Here is a 15,701-nt window from a genome sequence, read left to right as displayed (position 1 = left end):
GGCTAACATTACACCGCTCTTCAAGAAAGGGTCTAAAGGGAGTGCGGGAAATTATATACACCTGTGAGTCTAACTTCGGTGGTTTTCAAAATTTTTGAAACATTGATGAAAATTAAGATAGTAAATTTTCTAGAGACTAATAATCTATTGACTAGTTTTCAGTACGGTTTCAGGAAAGGTAAATCTTGTGCAACTAATTTATTACATTTCTATGACAAAGTTACCATGGCTTTGGACAATAATAAGCCTGTAGATGTTATTTACATTGGTTTTCAAAAAGCTTTCGATAAGGTACCGCATGTTGCTCTACTGAGCAAATTAGCTGATATAGGAATAGGAGGGAAATCTTTCATTTGAGTAAAAAAACTGTCTGACTGGAAGGAAACAAAGGGTAGTTGTAAGGGGAAATTATTCTAATTGGAGTGAGGTTTTAAGCGGGGTTCCTCAAGGATCAGTGTTAGGGCCTGCTTTGTTCATTGTTTTTATGAACGATATTCACAAAAATATTTCTGGGAACATGAATTGTTTTGTTGATGATGTCAAAGTTATGGGGACTGTAGAAAATGAAGAACAAGCAAATCAGCTGCAAGAGGATCTAGATCATGTTACGGACAGTGGCGTGCCGCCCATGTACCAGAGGGACTAGGCTGGTCCCTTAAATATTTGCCCCTTCAAAAAAATTACCTTGCAGAATAATTTATTAAGAAAAAACGTGAGCAGAAAAACAAGTTAATTAGAAAGCGCTACTTCTTTTACTGCACCTCCTTCCCTTTCTCCCCTGTATGCAACGTCTTAAATGGACTTGTCCGAGGGACTAGCTCTTAAGAACCTGTTCCCCAGATCTCATATAGCAATAGCTTTGTTAGATCCTTGGCGTTCGCTCGAAAGCTTATTTGATTATTTCATGCATTTTTTAAACCAACGGATAAATTTTTGTTTCCTTACCTAGTGTACAGGTTTCTATGTGAGCTTCAGGAAACAACAAATTCACTAGTCAAAGTTATTTTGCTGCGTGAATTGTGTTTTTCTTTTGTAATGGAAGGGGACTCGGTCGAAAAAAACAAGTCCCCAACTGGACGTAGTTGAGGAGCATGCGCAACAGCACAGACTGCCCCGGAGCTCGGAAGAGAATTGCTGCCTGCTGGACGTTCTCGCAAACCATTCGTTCGGAGCTTTGACTTGACCAAGAGAAAGCTCAAATAATTTCACAGAGCAGGCCTACTCCTGACCTAGCAATATCTGCGAAGCTAAAAAATTACAATCAGCATTTTTAGAAAGATTACTTTGAGACTGTTAAGTGACTGACTGCTTGTAAGTCAAGAAAAAAAATATTTTGCTGGCCCTGATTCCTTTTTGAAAAGGAAAAAGGCGTCTGGAATGCCAATGGATTTTCAGATATGAGCAATTTCCACGATGCAACGATTCGTCCCGAGAAAACCCAAGGGCACTACCAAGCTATTACTCAGTTGAAAACTTTTGGTAAAACTCGAATAGATTTTCATCTTAGTGAGCAATGTTGCTCATCAACTTTGAAGCATAACACTGAAGTTGATAATAATAGGGAAGATAATATATCTATAAATCCTTTTACTTTTGTGTATCGTAATTTACCGTTACCAACTAGTCCCCTAAAAAATATTGATCTGCACGCCACTGATTACGGAGTGGGCTGATAAATGGGGTATGGCTGTTAATGTTGGGAAATATCAAGTACTACATTTAGGGCATGGAAATAAGTATGCAAGTTATTATTTGCAAGGTTCAGTCATTAGTCAGGCAGACAAAGTTACTGATCTGGAGGTCTTAATAAGTCGGGATTTAAAGTTTAGCCAACAGTGCAACATTGCTAGCAACAAAGCCAATAAGATGCTTGGGTTTATCAATAGAGCTATTTCAAACAAATCTAAAGAAGTTCTTCTGCTCTTATCAGGGGTGCCCACAGGGGGGGATTATGGCGCAAGTTGCGCCATCAAAATTTTTGGGGGGGATTTTTTTTTTCAATTTTTTTTCTTTAGAACATGAAATTTTGGAACGAAAAAATATTTAAAATTATTCAACAAGAAATAGATGAATTAATAATACTTTTTTTTTCACGTACTCTTCAGGGCCGTTGCATCCCCTCTTGGGTCTCAGTTTTTCAGAAGTGGAGCAGCCAATTTCATTTTAGCGATGAAAACGAACGAAGAGAAAGGGAAACTCTTCGTTGTTTTAAAAAAATTAAAACAGCAATTATAAATGAACAATTGAAATAATAGTGACAAAAAGTATTTTTCTATAAAATTTGAATAGAAAATGTAAGTTTAAAATACAATTTAGGAACATCCATGAATCTTTTATTAAGAGTATCGGAAGTGTACGCTTCAAACATTTTTATTAACGCAAAAAAAAAAAAAAGTATTCAGTACAATACACTCTTCACTACGCCGCAGAATGGGTATGTCTGCCTAGTCGGAAACAATGGGCTCGGCTCAAATTAAAGTATTGTGCATAGAGTAAAATTAGCATAATGGGAGGGAGGAAAGGCGACAAAACTAACATGGTGCACGCCTTGTCTCTCGGTGGCCCTGGTTATACAAAACTATGCTTCATGGTTCTTCAGTTAAAAAGAAAAAAACATAAATTAATAGGACAGCTTCATTGGAATAACCCATAGGATAGGGTTCGCCGAAACATTCCCATATTTTTTATTTTATTTTTTTTGATGAAAAATATTGTCCTGAAAATCATTGCTAAGTGGAGAAAAATGTATGGTTCGCCGAAATAAATTTGAAATAGAGAGAGAAAAAAATAATAGTAGTAATAGTTAAATGCAAAGAGAGATTCAAAGTATTGTAATGAATACTCGCACCAAAAGTTTTAAATTTTTGAAAGTAAAAATTGTAAGTAAATCATAGCTTGATCAAGAGATGCAGATGGCATATTTAAAATAAAATGAAGTGGAAGTGGAGACCTAAGGTATCGTATAAAATTACCACATCTGTTCAAAATGTTATAAGTCCTTTTTCCAAGGCCGCAAACGCTTGTATTGCAAGAAAGCAAAAATATTAGGGGGGAAATTGAAAGTTTTGTTATGGAAAATCTAAGCAAATAATCGTGTTTGGCAAAGGAAAATTGGAAGAAAATATTACCACAATACGTTTATCAGTAATTAAAATTGACAATGAAGATAGGAGGGAAGTAGCCAAACTGAAACGAAGACTGGGGAACTCCAAACCCTTCTTTTTACGTTCCCAAAGCTGGCCTGGAAGTGAGTTTTTAAAATTTAGGTTTTGAAAAAAATCCCGGAAAAATGTTCTCAAACCCCATCCTTTAGCCTAACGTCAATAAGATGGCATACACCTGAGTATTTAGGACTGCAATTTCGAAAAACCATGAAAGTGCCCCTAAAAAAAAACTCCCTGGGTTGTCCCGAAACTGTCGTCCTCCAAATATTACCGAAGATCCTCAAAAATTTTCTTGTTAAGGCTTCAATTTAGAAAATTTTTCGGAGGTGAGATCTCCGAACCCTTCTACCCCTCTAACAGTATTAATAGATCGTCTACGATTACTTTAATTGAATTTCAATTTTAAAAATTTGCCATTCTCTCCACCCATTAACATTAACAAAAATCGTCTGAAATTGCGGTTTCTACGGATCGAAGTTTTTTTCGATAGAATGCCCCTCTCTCTCTCACCAACATCATCGAAAAATGTCTTAAATCTAGCTTTTAGTGCTACAATTACGAAACATTTCTGGTCACGAGCCGCTTCAAAACTCCCCCTCTCCTCCCCCTTCCATCGAAGGTTGGCTTAAATTACGTTTTCGGAGCTTTGATTTCAAAAAACTGGCGGTGCACTAAATTTTAACAAAAAGTCTACAATCGCGAAGACTTCGAAATTTCAAAAAATTTCGGGGAGGGGGGGAGGCTTCATCTCTCTTCCTCGTAATATCACCATAGATCGTCTAAAACTGCATTTTTTGAACTACAATTTTCAAATTTTTCCCGGGGGAGAGCCCCGGGACCCCCCTTTACGTGTCACAATCACAAATAATTCACAGTTGGGAATGCGTGCTTAAAGTTCGCATTTTGAAAAGTTATAGAACGAGGACCCCGAGTCTCTTCCTCCCTTAACATCACCATAGATCGTCTAAAACTGTGTTTCTCAAATAACAGTCTTGAAAATTCCCGAGGAAGATCCTCCGGATCCCCTCTTCTGAACATAATTAAATGTAACGTACGATTGTGTTGGGAACTTAAATTTGGTAAAATTATCGGGAGAGGTTATCCTGGAAGTCCTCTCCCCTCCCCCCCCCCCCCCCCCAAAAACTTAACATATAGTTTAAAACTGTGTTTTTATGTCTTCAAATTGCAAATAATGTAAGAAGGTAGCCCTCCGACACAGCCTAATTCTGATTGAATATTATCCTTACGATTATTTATATTGCTAGTACTGAGGTCTAGTAATATTATACCTGCTAAACCAGAAGCCAAATCTTGTCTCTCTCTGCACATTCGAGGATGCGTTTGAAAAAATGAAGGGGCCGCCAAAAGCCCCCCCCCCCAGTGTTTTGAAATAACAACGGCCCTGGTACTCTTTTCAAAACTTAATTACCGTGTCTCTTTTTCAATTAAAGAATTAAAGGAGCATCACAGACGGCAGGGAGTTGGTGTCCATTTCAAATCTGGATCAGACGATTTGATTTCTTTTCAATATCTTATAAATTTTCTGGAAGTAGCACAATTCTGCATACTGAATACGTGTGACAGTGATGAGAGGGAGGGAGGTCAAAAATGTTTCATGGATTGTGATAATTCCGACTAGTATGCTCCAGTCTTTCATTGATTCATTTGCACCTTGACAATCGTTAAGAACTAGTTTAGAAGTTTGCGAATAACATTTTTTATCCCTCCAATCGACAATTTATATATTTTCTTCATTAACTAGCTTAAGCTTATGAAGAATTTTTCACTTCACTTTACTCCCATCTTCTCTACCATTTTTAAACTGATTGTTTTAATTTATCATTAGATGATTTTTATTAAAACTTTCAGTGATGTTGGTTTTCGCTGATGTACGTAGAATAGTCTGTTCTTAAGGTGTTTAAATTATTTTTCGTAAATCATATTTACTTTCTTCTATGTCCGATATGTATAGAAGGAGATTTGATTCCTTAAAGTTCCCGAGTTCTGATTTTCGATGTTGCTGAATTGCTGAATCCATTTTTGAGGATTTCCGAAAAATATGTGTCACGGTGTGTGTGATCCGTCTTTTTTGGCTATGCGACTTCAATTTTGGAAAACTTCCAGGAGAGCGCCCCCATTGTAACGCCAGAATGACACCCTCTTTATCATCAAGAGTCATCTAAAACCGCGTTTCTAGTAATGCAATTTTGAAAAAATTATAGGAGAGAGCCCTGATTCCCCCCTCTTTCCTTAACACGATCAAAGACAAGCCTAAAATTGCGTTTTTGTAGTATCAGTTTCAAAAAATTGCCGGTGGAATGGCACCGAAATTCACCTTTCATTAACATTATCAAGAGATATCAAAACTGCGTTTCTAAAGCTACAAGTTCGGAAATTTAAGAGAAGCGCCCCTTTCCCTCCTCCCCACTCTCATTAACATTATTAAAAAGTCGTCTTAAATTTGGTTTTTAGGGCTTCAATATCGAGAAAATTCCTGGAAAGCTTCCGAAAACTCTCTTTCTTAACGTCACAAAGGTCGGCTACAAGTGCGATTTTAGAACTTCACTTTCAGAAAACTGCTTGTCCCCCAACCATAGATAGCGTTTTTAAGACTTCAAATTTTGAAAATTTTCCAGGGCAGAGCCCTAGGATCTCTTCTTTCCTTAACATTACCACAGATAATCTTAAACTGTGTTCTTAGAACTACAATTTTGAAAACAAAAGGAAGACATTCTTAACACAACGATAGACTATTTTTAATTGCGCTTTTCAAGTTTCAATATTGAAAAATTACCGGGAAGGGGCCACCAAACCTTTTATTCCCCTAACATCAGCAGAGATCGTGTAAAACTGTGGTTTAAAATTACAATTTCGAAAATTTTCCGTGGGAGAAACTCCCCGGACCCCCTATCTAAGTGACAATAAATTTCCGTTTCACGGTTCATATTGTATACATCTAGTAATGGCTCCATCCCAAGCCAGAAAGTTGTCCATGTAATTATTCATACGTTTGAAAGAAAAAGGTGTAGCAAAATTAAGGGGTACCCAAAACTTGTTTACTCAAGGTCCACGTTTTAAAATTAGGGAAGGCAGGTCAACAATCCAACAAAATTTCAGTTCAAATGGTATTTGTTAGCGCTGCCTCCCCCACCCCCGTGAATTTCACTGGAAATTATATACAATAAAAACTGTTATTATTAACCCAATTCGAAAGCGAGAAAATTTTTGGGGGGGAATTTGCGCCATTGAGCTTGGGGGGGGGGGGGATGGGCACCCCTGGCTCTTATATAGAAGTTTGGTAAGACCCCATTTGGAGTATGCTGTTCAGTTTTGGGTCTCCTTATCTTAAGAAAGACATTAATGTATTGGAAAGGGTTCAAAGGCGGGCGTGGGCTACAAGGCCAATAAGTGGACTTTCCCACTTAGATTACGATTCCAGGCTTAGAAGGCTTAAAATGTACAGTCTTGAGCAAAGAAGAGACCGAGGGGACATGATTCAGCTGTTTAAATTTATTGAAACGAAAGATGTTACGGGGCTGAAGTTTAGCACTGAAAACAGGACAAGGGGTCATTGTTTTAAGCTATTTAAATCTCAGGCTAAGATGGATATTAGGAAAAATTATTATTTTAGCAGGGTAGTGGAACCTTGGAACAGCTTACTGGAAGAGGTGGTAATGAGCAAGGGAGTAGACAGTTTTAAGAGGGCCATTGATACTTCACTGGGGATTGTAAATTGACTAGGACCAGTCTAGCTGGGCCCAGAGCCTGTTGCTGGTTATCACTTTTGTATTTGTATTTGTAATGTCCAGATAGCTTTTGGATGTCTTAATAACTGGTTATTGATATCGATTTTTGATCCTGAAGATGTATAGGAGATATAAGAAACGATGTTTTATAGATTTAATGTCTTTAAATATATTTAAAGCTGTAAACAAATTTACAGGTTTAAAACACGCAGCTTATTGTATATTAATAAATAAGTTGTTTCTAAATATCTTAGTTTTACATTCTCAATGCAGTTATAAGATCCTTTTTACTGATAATTATGAATAAAAGTGTTGATATTTGTAAAAAACTTATTTATTGATATATGTACAAAAAGTTGTGATTTTGAAACGGGTAAATTTGTTTACAGCTTTAAAATATATTCCACAAAAAATTAATAAGATATAAAGTCGGCATTCATTACTTATTTATACTTTTCTTTTTTCAAAAGTCTTCAACGGATGGGTTTTCATTCTATGTGTACCTATTAGTTTTTTTTTTTGCATACTGTTCCAGATTTTCCCCAATTAACTCCCCCCTCTTTGCTGAAAAACAAAGAAGCAAGATGCTTTTTTTCCCCCTTGTTTTAAATTCAAGTCTCAGTTCTGTGACTACTGGATTTAGTAGTCGTTTTTTTTTTTTTTTTTTTTTTTTTAATGATTTATGTTTTAAACAAATTTACAATTTAAAAAGTGGTAACTCTTTGGTGTCAATGAATAAATAATCTAAAAACAACATTTTTGCAAATAATAATTTGGATAAATGTTAATAACTGCAGTTAAGTGCAAAAGCTTTAACACTTTAAGTAACTTATTTGTGACACCATGAGTACCATTTTTTAAACCCATAAAGTTGTTTACATTTCTAAAAGAATAATTTTTTAGTACAACTAAGTTTATTAGCAATTTTAAATATTAAAGTTCCTTTGTCAAACCTGTAAGATATTTTTTTCTATATTCCTTTACTGCAAACAAATACCATACATGAGAAACCAAGTTTTATTTTTTGTAAACTAACAAATTTTGATTTTTTGCATATTGAAGAACTCTGGTGAAATTATATAGCTCAAGCTCATCCATGTAATCATTGTTTGAAATAGTTTGCTTTCCTATTTTTAAAATATCAGTTCTGGTTAATATGCATCTAACTAAATTGCTTTAATGAAGTAATTTATGGATTTTTTACTAGAGATTCCTTTTGATTTACATATTGATGCTTTTCCAAATCTGTTACTACAATCTTCTCAACAAAACTGTTTGGATAAATGTTTATAAGTTCACATGCTAAAAGAAACTAATATAACATGTATAAATGAAGAAAATTCCGCCAGAGTACATAATTCCCTGTTACTTTAAAATATCTGTGAACTATTTTTGTTCTCATATTCTGTCATTTCTGCATCTTATAATCTAGAAATTATACATCAGGCAAATGGTGAAAACATGTATTCATTTTTATCTCGAATGAAATACAGCATAACCTCAAATTAACTATTGTCAAACGACTGGAAAAAGTTATCATTAAATCGAGGAACATAGGCATTCAATGCAGTCAGATCCGGACCAGTGAAATGTATGAATGAAATTAGGAAATTGTTAAATCAAAGTTATACTGTATAGCTTCAATGTTGAATTTCGTACGTGAAAACTTAACTTGAATTAAATGTTGACATTCCGATGCAGACCTACTTTTATATGCTCCTTCACGTAGTACGCAGCAGCTTCTACATTTTAAAACAACATTCTATGTAATGAAAAAAGATGTTATGTCAACAAAATTACACTATAAAATATTTTTATTGACAAATATTTCTAAAATATACAGTGTAAAAAATTATCACAATTCTTCTAAAGTGATAAGGACAAAACATCTCCATTCCTTTTTTTTTCTCATCATTTCAAGCTTCGATGTGATAAATTTTACATAACCAAATGACTTTAAGTAACATATTAAGGTTATGTATCTACTTAGCAGAGTAACTATAAAGATGAAAAGACGAAGATATTATTAGCGAAACTTTATTCCAACCAACTAGATGATCGCCATTTTAAAAGTTCAAAAACTACTTAGTGTTGCCAAACAATAATAAAGAAATATACATAAACAATAATACAACTTTAACACTTTCCCTTATTATTGTTTAGTGTTCTCGAATGTTATTTTGCAGTTCTTAATTCTAAATCAGTCCTATTTTGCTGCACAGATTTAGAATCCTAGTACCGTAAAGTGGCTTAGTAAAAAGGTCAGCTAACTGTAATTCAGTAGGAACTCGCTTTACAGTAATTTCTTCACTCGTTACCATTTCTCTCACAAAGAAATGTCTAATCCGAATGTGCTTTGTTCTCTTATGGAATTCTCCTTGATTCTGAGATAATTTGACTGCTGCCTCGTTATCCACTTTAAGTTCTGGTACCTGCTTTAAATTTGTTATTTCCTTGAACAATCTCTTAAGCCAAACTAATTCTCTGGCTGCTTCACTAGCTGCAACTATCTCCGCTTCTGTCGTGGAAATTGCTACAGTCGACTGTCTTTGACTGCACCATGATATTGCTCCACCAGCGTAAATACAAACAACACCTGTTGTTGAACGCCCTGTTGTGGTGTCTCCTCCATGGTCAGCATCACTATAGCTTTCTAGAATGCCTTTCTTGTATCCTGATTTGTAAACTAATCCTTTGTCTAAAGTTCCTTTCAAGTATCTGAATATTCTTTTGACTCTTTGCCAATCTTCTTTACTTGGGCTTTCTAAAGCTCTGGAAGCTACTCCTACTGCATAAGCTATGTCAGGTCGAGTTCCTGTCATGATATACATTAGTGCTCCTACGGCTTGTCTATAGGGAAATGTTGTCTCAGTACTCTCTACTTTCCCTGATTGAATACTGTCTTTGATAATGGGTGTAGACACAGGATTACAATCACTCATGCCGAATCTTTCAAGAACTTTCTTCGTGTAGGCTGTTTAAGATAACTTGATAGAATCATCTTCTTGACGATGAATCTCAAACCCTAAGTAGTATTCAGCAGGTTTTGTTGTAATTTTAAATTCTTTATTCAGATCTCCAAGGAAATTTTCTAAGTTTTCTTTACTTGTTGACGCAACTAAACCATCATCAACATGCAGAACTAAAATAAGTAATTCCCTATTGCTTCTTCTAATAAACAAGCATGGATCTGCTTCACTTCTTACGAAACCAATTTTACGCAAATATTCTCCAAAACACTGGTTTCAGCACCTTGGCGCTTGTTTCAGACCATAAAGACTTTTCTTTAAGTGGCATACTCTGTCAGTGCCATCTTCATAGCCTTCAGGTTGACACATGAAAATATCTTCTCCTAACTTGCCATACAAAAAGCTGTTGAGACATCAATTTGTACTAAACTCATATTTTCACTTGCTGCTATACTAAGTAAAGTTCTTATGGTGCTTGTTCTTGCAACTGGACTGAAGGTCTCTTGAAAGTGAATTCCTTTCCGTTGAGCGTAGCCTTTTATTACTAACCTTGCTTTGTATTTATCAATACGACCATCTGGATTTCTTTTTATTTTGTAAACCCACTTGCATGGTATCGACTTGACTCCTTTAGGTAGTTTACATAACTTCCATGTCTGATTATCTTTCAGAGAAGTCATTTCACTGTCCATGGCCTTTTTCCAGTTGTTCACTTCAGAACTTTCTATAGCCTCTCGATATGTTTCTGGATATTTTTCATCATAGACGAAGGATTCAATTTCCATGATGTATTCTTCAAATCGCTTTGGTTTCTTTATCTGAGAACGATCTCGTTGATTCATACCATGTGAAGACTTAAGTTCATCCTCTTCATCTGTACTTTCAGCTTCGGTATCGGACAGGTTAATACTTTCCTCTCTTAATTCTTCTTCCTCCTCTTCACATGTTTCTTGATCTGGTGAATGATTTATTGAATCTGAATTTTCCTGTAAGACTGTAATATGTTTTTCACACTCTTTCATTCTCTCATGAAAAATCACATCTCTTGACAGGATTACTTTTCTTTCTTCTTCTATCCAAATGCTGTAGCGATCATCCCCATTATAACCAATGAGAAAACCTTTAACAGCTTTCCAATCCATTTTCTTTCTTTTCTGTACCGGCACGTGAGCATAACAAAGTGAGCCGATTATACGCATGTGTTTTATCCTTGGCCTTTTTCCAAACCATAATTCATGTGGACTAGCGTTTTCCATGGATGAAATTCCAGTTCTGTTTAAAATGTATGCAGCTGTATTAACAAGCTCTGCCCATAAAAATGCTGGAAATTCGATTTCTTGGTTGGAATACTTTAGCGTTCTGGCCATTTCTATGATTGTTCTGTTTTCTCTTTTGCTCGTTCCATTTTGTTCTGGTGTGTATGGTGCTGTGAGTCTCTGAATAATTCCTTTCATTTGAAGAAATTCTCAAACTTCTTGGTTGTCGAACTCACCACCATTGTCACTAAGGATTTCTCTAATTGAATGTCCCAAATTTTCAGCATGAGCTATGAACGATTTTAGAGAAAACACGACATCCAACTTATGTTTCAGAAAGAAAACATACCGGTACTTAGAATAATGATCTTTGAACACAACAAAATACTTATACTTTCTGTGTGACTCTTCGAATGGTCCACAGACGTCAGTCGACACAAGTTCACCAACTCTTGTAGCTTTTGGTTTAGTGCCGAACCTTAAACGATGTGCTTTACCATATATGCAAGGCTCGCATGGCTCTTTATCAATATTCACTTTGATATTAAATTCATTTTTGAGCATATTCCTAACGTGACGCTTGTCTTGATGTCCCCATCGACTGTGATATAATTGCAGTAAAGAACTTTTACCGCTATACGTATCTGCAATTTGAACTTCGATTTCTTTTTCTGGAAGTATTGGCTCTAGAGCAGCCCTGTAGAGAGTTCCACATATACTTCGAGTGCCATACAGCTTCACTTCATTGTTGATCTTCAACCAGCATTCAGTAGGAGTAGAAGTAAACTCACTATTCTGATTTCTATCCTGAGCAGCTAACACTGAAAACAAATTTCTGCTAATTCCAGGAACATACCAGACATCTTTCAACTCAATTACTTCTGTATTTCTTAAAACTGAGGCTTTGACTAGAATGCTTCCTTTCCCTAAAGCTGTCAACACTTCTTTTCCTACCGCTTTGATAGTATGGGTGCCCGAAGAAGGAAATGTCTCAAAATTGCTAAAATAAATGTGTTAGTAACATGCCTTGTCGCTCCGTTATCTATCCAAAATGTGCTTGTTTCCCTTTCTGATAAGAAACTTTCTTCACAGTAGGATGTCATTGCCATACTTGGCGATGAAATATTCACTTGATTATTATAGGACTTATTCTGGAAGCTCAAGCTTGGCTTAGGAGGTGGGCCATCTGCAATCCATTTGTAACATGACTTGACCCAATGTCCAACGGCTTTACAATAATTACAAATATTTTTGTTGCTTAACTTGTTCTTGGCTTGAAATTTCTTTTCATGCGCTTTATTTTTAGACTTGGCGACAACAAGAGCTTCTGCAGCTTTTTCACTTTTTTCATTGTTGTCGGCGAAATTTCGCTCAAACATACTTAACTGAGCAGCCAAATCTTCAAAAGGCTTTTCTTCATCTTTTGCAAGAAGCATCCAACTTGATTTGAATGATTTGAAGTTATTTGGCAAAATATGTAGAATTTTGCATACGAGCAACATTTCTGGAAGTTTATTTTCCCCTTTAGCTATGAGCCCATTATTCAGCTCATTCCACAAACTACTTAATTTCGCTACATATGTTGAAATGTCATCTCCAAAAGTCCAACCAAACTTAAAAAAATCATTGCAGATTTTAAACAGTTGATCCTTTGATGAAGCTTCAAACAACGTTTTCAAAGCTTCCCAAGCTTCAAAAGCTGTATCTATGTCCATAATCTTTTGATAAACGGAGTCTGTTACTGTACTTGCGATCATACTCTTGGCATAACTGTTGGCTTTTCGGTATACATTGGCGCATTTTTCATACTTTTTGACTTCTGCAGCGTCTGCTGTACTAGGTAATTCTTCCGGTTTCTTTAATTTACCATCAATTACGTCCAATGCCCCTTCGTAATAATCTAATAGATCTCTTATCTTCCGTTTCCACATTGGAAAATCTGCTTCTCCAGATAACGGCTTCACAGTTATTGATAAATCCATCTTGAACTATTTTCTTTTTCGGATTTAACTTAGTCTCCGCTTTTAATCTTTTAAAAATGCAATGAGCTTGCTGGCGCCCATAACCTGATAAATTTTACATAACCAAATGACTTTAAGTAACATATTAAGGTTATGTATCTACTTAGCAGAGTAACTATAAAGATGAAAAGACGAAGATATTATTAGCGAAACTTTATTCCAACCAACTAGATGATCGCCATTTTAAAAGTTCAAAAACTACTTAGTGTTGCCAAACAATAATAAAGAAATATACATAAACAATAATACAACTTTAACACGATGTACCGTAACTAATTTTCTACTGCAACTTCCATAGCAGACTCTGTTGCGAGGAGCCTAATACTTGATTATTCCTATTTTGAGCAAAAACTAAGAAAAATATAAGTAACTTAAAAAAATACATATTAAAAATAAATACAATGCTTGGAACTTACCTATTTTCTCTGAACACATCCATTTTTTCTGATTATTGTTCTTAAGAACAGTCAAGTAAACTTTTCAATTCAGAAAATAAGATTAAATAGTATAATGATGGATGATAGTGTACAAAGCATGTGTTTTGCTATTTATAATGATTAAATTATGAAATATACTTACCTTACGTGCTTGAGCAGGATACAGCTCGGAAAATATAGACTTCACAGAGATGAAACATAAAAGAGATACAACATCAATTAAATTAGTGCCTCTTACATGTTCTTCCCTGTGTGTTTTGCCGGGGTCTTCCTTTCTTTCTTTCCTGAAACCGTACTGAAAACTAGTCAATAGATTATTAGTCTCTAGAAAATTTACTATCTTAATTTTTATCAATGTTTCAAAAATTTTGCAAACCACCGAAGTTAGACTCACAGGTCTATAATTTCCCGCACTCCCTTTAGACCCTTTCTTGAAGAGTGGTGTAATGTTAGCCAGCTTCCAGTCCTCTGGCATTGTCCCCGAGTTATAAGAAGCATTGAAAATATTTACGATTACATCTGCTAATTCCTCCGCACATTCAACTAAATTTTTTGGATAAATATTATCAGGTCCCGGAGCCTTAGTCTCTTTAATTTTTTTTCAAATGAAGTAAAACGTCATCCCTGGAAAATACAAAGTCCTCAAGCTGTACTATAGCTTGTGTCTTCTTGGTGTCAACTGTTGAGATACAATTATCGTTAAAAACACTCGAAAAAAAGTTATTAAGAACATTAGCAATATCACTATCATCCTGAATTAAAATTCCGTGCTCATCAACCAGTGGCCCAATATGACTATTTCAATTTATCCACAATTAGCGTATGAAAAAAACGTCTTGGGATTCCTGTTTATGTTATCTGCCAGTCTTTATTCCAACTCTCTTTTCTGAATCCATACCAAATACTTAAATTTCTGCCTTGCCTTACAATATTGGAGCCTATCTGCACTGTGACCAGTTTCTCTAAACCTATGAAAAGCAGCTTGCTTGTAATTTAAGCATTTTTTCATAGCAAACTTTGACCTTAAAAAAATTGGTATTTTTTTTTAAATCTGAAATTTATTGATATCATATATAAAAAGATCTTTTTCTTAGCTTTCCAATGGACTAAGTTTGAGTTCAAAAGCTTTGATAGAAAAAAAGTTGTTGTCCGTAAGATAAAGCATCAAAATGCCCTATTTTTGCTGTTGCCACCAACAAAAATGGCCTATATATCAAAGGGTAAATTTTTAAAAAATAAAATATTTATTTTTTTTGAGGTCTAGAAAATAAAAGGAATGCACATGCAAATTTTTATCAAGATCAAAAATGGTGATGCGCACCCCATTTGTTGATTTAAAATGGAATGACCCACTAATAACATTAAACATCTGTTCATCTTGACCCTGGCTTAAGTTGGGTGGCCTATAAACTAACGTAACTTGTTCCCTAAATGTAGTTTATTGCCCTTATTGCTCATTGTCTAGAGAGCAATAAATAGAATTCTTGCAGAAAGATATGACACAAAGATGCCTTTGAAACTATCCTATGCAAATTTTCAACTTCCTAGATCCAAATCCTGAAGATCTAGGATCTCCAAAAAATTTAATCAAAAATGGCGGATCAACTTTTTGTGCCAAACTGCCAAGTTTAGACTAAGTTTACACAAAATTTTATCACACTAGAAGCCTGAAATTTTAGACACTTAAATTACAATTAGCTGTTAATACGTTCAAGTATTTTTGGAAATTTGAGCTTAATTACATTTTTTATAGCACGTGTGTAAACTCGTGAAAAGTCCGGTAGGGAAATTTTCTCCTAGATTTTAGGTTGTCCTAAAATCAGAACAAAAATAATTCAAAGACTCGTACTTCGTGATTACATTGTAAAGATACTTGTATTTAATGCGTTACAGTTTCTGAGCTTGAATATATATTTTCTAAAAGATATTGTCATCCAAAGTAGCTATCAAAACTGTGCAAGTGAAAAATAGCTTATTTTCAAAGCGCTGTAGCTAAAGTTTGTCACCTCATATCCAGTGGTGTTTCCAAGGGTATACGCCGCATACTCTCAAATATTTTTTAGTCACATGGCGTATACCCTCAAGCTTCATTTTCATATTATGACACA

This window comes from Uloborus diversus, chromosome 7 (genome assembly GCF_026930045.1).
Source record: "Uloborus diversus isolate 005 chromosome 7, Udiv.v.3.1, whole genome shotgun sequence".
Lineage (NCBI taxonomy): Eukaryota > Metazoa > Arthropoda > Arachnida > Araneae > Uloboridae > Uloborus > Uloborus diversus.
The sequence above is the reverse complement of the archived record's forward strand: the minus strand, read 5'-3'. Positions refer to the sequence as shown.